The following is a 6,000-nucleotide window of genomic DNA, read 5'->3' as shown; positions in this document are numbered from 1 at the left end:
TATTAGTACACAAACTATTTTTAACAAATCTATTGAAGAAAAGCTTGGGAAAATTGATATACTTGCTTCTAAAGTTGATAGTCTTGCTGTTGATGTTGATCTTTTGAAATCGAAAGTTATGCCTAATGAAAATAAAGATATTAAGTCATTTGCTACAGCAAGCGCCATCCAAGTTAGAATTAATGAGAATATAAGATTGATGGCCGAATTGCGTGCTAGGTGGGAAAAAGAAGAAAATGCTAAAGATAATGTAGCTAAAGTTTGGACTATTACCACCACTAGTAACGCTAATGCTTCACATGTTTCTACACCTCCTACTATCAATGGTAAAATAAATGGTGTTGGCAATGTTTCTACTTCTAATGCAAAACTTGCAAAACTGCTTGAAACTGCTAAAACTGCTGAAACTGCTTGTGATAAAACTGCTGAAATTTTTCAACATATTGGGGATAATGATCCCATTGCTTTAGATCATAATGGTTTAGATTTTGATGATTGTCACATCTCTGAAGTTATAAAGTTCTTACAAAAACTTGCTAAAAGTCCTAATGCTAGTGCTATAAATTTGGCCTTTACAAAACATATTACGAATGCTCTCATAAAAGCTAGAGAAGAGAAATTAAATCGCGAAACTTCTATTCCTAGGAAGTTAGAAGATGGTTGGGAGCCCATCATTAAGATGAAGGTCAATGATTTTGATTGTAATGCCTTATGTGATCTTGGTGCAAGTATTTCCGTTATGCCTAAGAAAATCTATAACATGCTTGACTTGCCACCATTGAAAAATTGTTATTTGGATGTTAATCTTGCTGATAATTCTACAAAGAAACCTTTGGGGAGGATTGATAATGTTCGCATTACGGTTAACAATAACCTTGTCCCCGTTGATTTTGTTGTCTTGGATATTGAATGCAATGCATCTTGTCCCATTATATTGGGAAGACCTTTTCTTCGAACTGTTGGAGCCATCATTGATATTAAGGAAGGTAATATTAGATATCAATTTCCTCTCAAGAAAGGTATGGAACACTTCCCTAGAAAGAGAATGAAGTTACCTTTTGATTCTATCATTCGAACAAATTATGATGTTGATGCTTCGTCTCTTGATGTTACTTGATATACACTTTCTGCGCCTAGCTGGAAGGCGTTAAAGAAAAGCGCATATGGGAGACAACCCATGATTTTACTTCTGCACTTTTGTTTTATATTTGAGTCTTGGAAGTTGTTACTACTGTAGCAACCTCTCCTTATCTTTATTTTACTGCATTGTTGTGCCAAGTAAAGTCTTTGATAGTAAGGTTCATACTAGATTTGGATTACTGCGCAGAAACAGATTTCTTGCTGTCACGACTTTGAGCAGTAGTCTCTGTAGGTAACTCGGAAAAATCTGCCAATTTACTTGAGTGATCCCCAGATATGTACGCAACTTTCATTCAATTTGAGCATTTTCATTTGAGAAAGTCTGGTGCACCTAAAAAATTCGTCTTTACGGACTGTTCTGTTTTGACAGATTCTGCCTTTTATTTCGCATTGCCTGTTTTGCTATGTTTGATGGATTTCTTTATTCATTTAACTTTCGGTAGCTTTGTGCAATGTCCAGAAGTGTTAAGAATGATTATGTCACCTCTGAACATGTGAATTTTGAGTATGCACTAACCCTCTAATGAGTTGTTTTGAGTTTGGTGTGGAGGAAGTTTTCAAGGATCAAGAGAGGAGGATGATACAATATGATCAAGGAGAGTGAAAGCTCTAAGCTTGGGGATGCCCCCGTGGTTCATCCCTGCATATTTCAAGAAGACTCAAGCATCTAAGCTTGGGGATGCCCAAGGCATCCCCTTCTTCATCGACAAATTATCAGGTTCCTCTAGTGAAACTATATTTTTATTCCATCACATCTTATGTGCTTTACTTGTAGCGTATGTATGTTCTTGTTTTTTGTTTTGTTTGAATAAATTGGATCCTAGCATTCATTGTGTGGGAGAGAGACACGCTCCGCTGTTGCATATGAACACATATGTCCTTAGCTTTATTCTTAATGTTCATGGCGAAGGTTGAAACTGCTTCGTTAATTGTTATATGGTTGGAAACAGAAAATGCTACATGTGGTAATTGGTATAATGTCTTGAATAATGTGATACTTGGCAATTGTTGTGCTCATATGGATCATGTTTAAGCTCTTGCATCATATACTTTGCACCTATTAGTGAAGAAATACATAGAGCTTGCTGAAATTTGGTTTGCATGATTGGTCTCTCTAAAGTCTAGATATTTTCTGGTAAGGGTTTGAGCAACAAGGAGGATGGTGTAGAGTCTTATAATGCTTGCAATATGTTCATATGTGAGTTTTGCTGTACCGGTTCATACTTGTGTTTGCTTCAAACAACCTTGCTAGCCTAAGCCTTGTATTGAGAGGGAATACTTCTCGTGCATCCAAATCCTTGAGCCAAAAACTATGCCATTTGTGTCCACCATACCTACCTACTACATGGTATTTCTCTGCCATTCCAAAGTAAATTGCTTGAGTGCTACCTTTAAAATTCCATTCTTTGTCTTTGCAATATATAGCTCATGGGAAAATAGCCTAAAAACTATTGTGGTATTGAATATGTACTTATGTATCTTATTTCTTATTAAGTTGCTTGTTGTGCGATAACCATGTTCCTGGGGACGCCATCAACTACCCTTTGTTGAATATCATGTGAGTTGCTATGCATGTTCGTCTTGTCTGAAGTAAGGGTGATTTATCATGAGTTGAATGGTTTGAGTATGCATATTGTTAGAGAAGAACATTGGGCCGCTAACTAAAGCCATGATCCATGGTGGAAGTTTCAGTTTGGACAACAATCCTCAATCTCTTATGAGAATATTATCTGTTGTTGAATGCTTATGCATTAAAGAGGAGTCCATTATTTGTTGTCTATCCCGGTATGGATGTCTAAGTTGAGAATAATCAAAAGCGAGAAATCCAATGCGAGCTTTCTCCTTAGACCTTTGTACAGGCGGCATAGAGGTACCCCTTTGCGACACTTGGTTAAAACATATGTTATGCGATGATAATCCATGTAAATCCGAGCTAATTAGGACAAGGTGCGGGCACTATTGGTATACTATGCATGAGGCTTGCAACTTATAGGATATTTTATACATAACACATATGCTTTATTACTACCGTTGACAAAATTGTTTCTTGTTTTCAAAATAAAAGCTCTAGCACAAATATAGCAATCCATGCTTCCCTCTTCGAAGGGACATTCTTCTACTTTTATGTTGAGTCAGTTTACCCATTTACTTCTATCTTAGAAGCAAACACTTGTGTTAACTGTGCATTGATTCTTACATACTTGCATATTTGCATTCATCATATTACTTTGTATTGACAATATCCATGAGATATACATGTTACAAGTTGAAAGCAACCGCTGAAACTTAATCTTCCTTTGTGTTGCTTCAATGCCTTTACTATGAATCTATTGCTTTATGAGTTAACTTTTATGTAAAACTTCTTGATGCTTGTCTTGAAAGTACTATTCATGAAAAGTCTTTGCTATATGATTCAATTGTTTAATCATTATCTTTACCATTGCTTTGGATCGCTACATTTATTACATATGCTTACAATAGTATTGATCAAGATTATGATAGAATGTCACTTCAGAAATTATCTTTGTTATCGTTTACCTACTCGGGGGACGAGTAGGAACTAAGCTTGGGGATGCTGATACGTCTCCAACGTATCGATAATTTCTTATGTTCCATGCTACTTTTATGATGATACACACATATTTTATACATACTTTATGTCATATTTATGCATTTTCCGGCACTAACCTATTAACAAGATGCCGAAGAGCCAGTTGCTGTTTTCTGCTGTTTTTGGTTTCAGAAATCCTAGTAAGGAAATATTCTCGGAATTGGACGAAATCAACGCCCAGGGGCTTATTTTTCCACGAAGCTTCTAGAAGACCGAAAGGGAAACGAAGTGGGGCGACGAGGCGCCGCCACACTAGGGCGGCGCGGCCCAAGGGGGCCCACGCGGCCCTAGCGTGTGGCCCCCTCGTCAGCCCTCCGACTCCGCCCTTCCGCCTACTTAAAGTCTTCGTCGCGAATACCCCAGTACCGAGAGCCACGATACGGAAAACCTTCCAGAGACGCCGCCGCCACCAATCCCATCTCGGGGGATTCAGGAGATCGCCTCCGGCACCCTGCCGGAGAGGGGAATCATCTCCCGGAGGACTCTTCACCGCCATGGTCGCCTCCGGATTGATGCGTGAGTAGTTCACCCCTGGACTATGGGTCCATAGCAGTAGGTAGATGGTTGTCTTCTCCTCATTGTGCTATCATTGTCGGATCTTGTGAGCTGCCTAACATGATCAAGATCATCTATTTGTAATGCTACATGTTGCGTTTGTTGGGATCCGATGAATATGGAATACTATGTTATGTTGATTATCAATCTATCATCTATGTGTTGTTTATGATCTTGCATGCTTTCCGTTATTAGTAGAGGCTCTGGCCAAGTCATTACTTGTAACTCCAAGAGGGAGTATTTATGCTCGATAGTGGGTTCATGCCTCCATTAAATCTGGGACAAGGATGAAAAGTTCTAAGGTTGTGGATGTGCTGTTGCCACTAGGGATAAAACATCAATGCTTTGTATAAGGATATTTGTGTTGATTACATTACGCACCATACTTAATGCAATTGTCTGTTGTTTGCAACTTAATACTGGAAGGGGGTCGGATGATAACCTGAATGTGGACTTTTTAGTCATAGATGCATGCTGGATAGCGGTCTATGTACTTTGTCGTAATGCCCAATTGAATTTCACACTACTCATCATAACATGTATGTGCATTGTCATGCCATCTTTATTTGTCAATTGCCCAACTGTAATTTGTTCACCCAACATGCTATTTCTTATGGGAGAGACACCACTAGTGAACTGTGGACCCCGGTCCATTCTTTACATCGAATACAATCAACTGCAATACTCGTTCTACTGTTTTCTGCAAACATCATCATCCACACTATACATCTAATCCTTTGTTACAGCAAGCCGGTGAGATTGACAACCTCACTGTCACGTTGGGGCAAAGTAATTTGGTTGTGTTGTGCAGGTTCCACGTTGGCACCGGAATCCCTGGTGTTGCGCCGCACTACACTCCGCCGCCATCAACCTTCAACGTGCTTCTTGGCTCCTACTGGTTCGATAAACCTTGGTTTCTTACTGAGGGAAACTTGCCGCTGTACGCATCACACCTTCCTCTTGGGGTTCCCAACGGACGCGTGCTGTACGCGTATCAGTGACCGGGCGCGGGTCGGGTGGCTCAGTACACCCGCCCGGATGGCACAACCGTAGAAGCCAGTCGGAACCGGGCGCTCCCAGCGTGGGAGCCGATTGGACCGGGCATGTGACCGGGTCGGCCGGCGTGGCGGCCGGTCGGACCAGGCCTGGCACCGGCCTGGACAACTTCGTCTTCCTCCCTCGCGCATGCCTCCCGCTCCTCCCTCGCACGTCCATGGGATGTCTTCTTGTCCAGCTTCATGTCCAACTCCATGTCCAGCTTCACGTCCAGCTGCTCCTCTTCTCGTGCGATGCTTGCTCCCTCTTCATACCTGATCATATATACTCCCTCCGACCCAGGGCTTTAGGCGTGATTTTTTTTTGGAAATTGCCTCATGGCTTAAGGCGCGGACGGTTAGGCTACATACTGTTTCCGATTTTACCCTCCCGCACGTAACCCTTCGTCCTCGATCGAACCCCGTCGTCGTCGTCCTCGAAACCAGGCGCGTGACGGCTCCCTGCTTCGGCTTCCACGACGCGAATTAATTGCCCTCCTCCGATCTCCTTTTATGGCTAGGACGGTAATGGATCTTCTTCCCCTCCTCAGTTCCTCTTCCCCGTCTAGCTTCTCTCCATGTCGCTGAAGGTTCGGACGGTTCGTCGGATCTCTAGGGCAGCAGCGATCTGCTGCCTCCGCGATGGAGGACGGCCACAGT

Source organism: Lolium perenne, chromosome 3 (assembly GCF_019359855.2).
Source record: "Lolium perenne isolate Kyuss_39 chromosome 3, Kyuss_2.0, whole genome shotgun sequence".
In the NCBI taxonomy this organism is placed as follows: Eukaryota; Viridiplantae; Streptophyta; class Magnoliopsida; order Poales; family Poaceae; genus Lolium; species Lolium perenne.
This window is presented reverse-complemented; position numbering follows the sequence as displayed.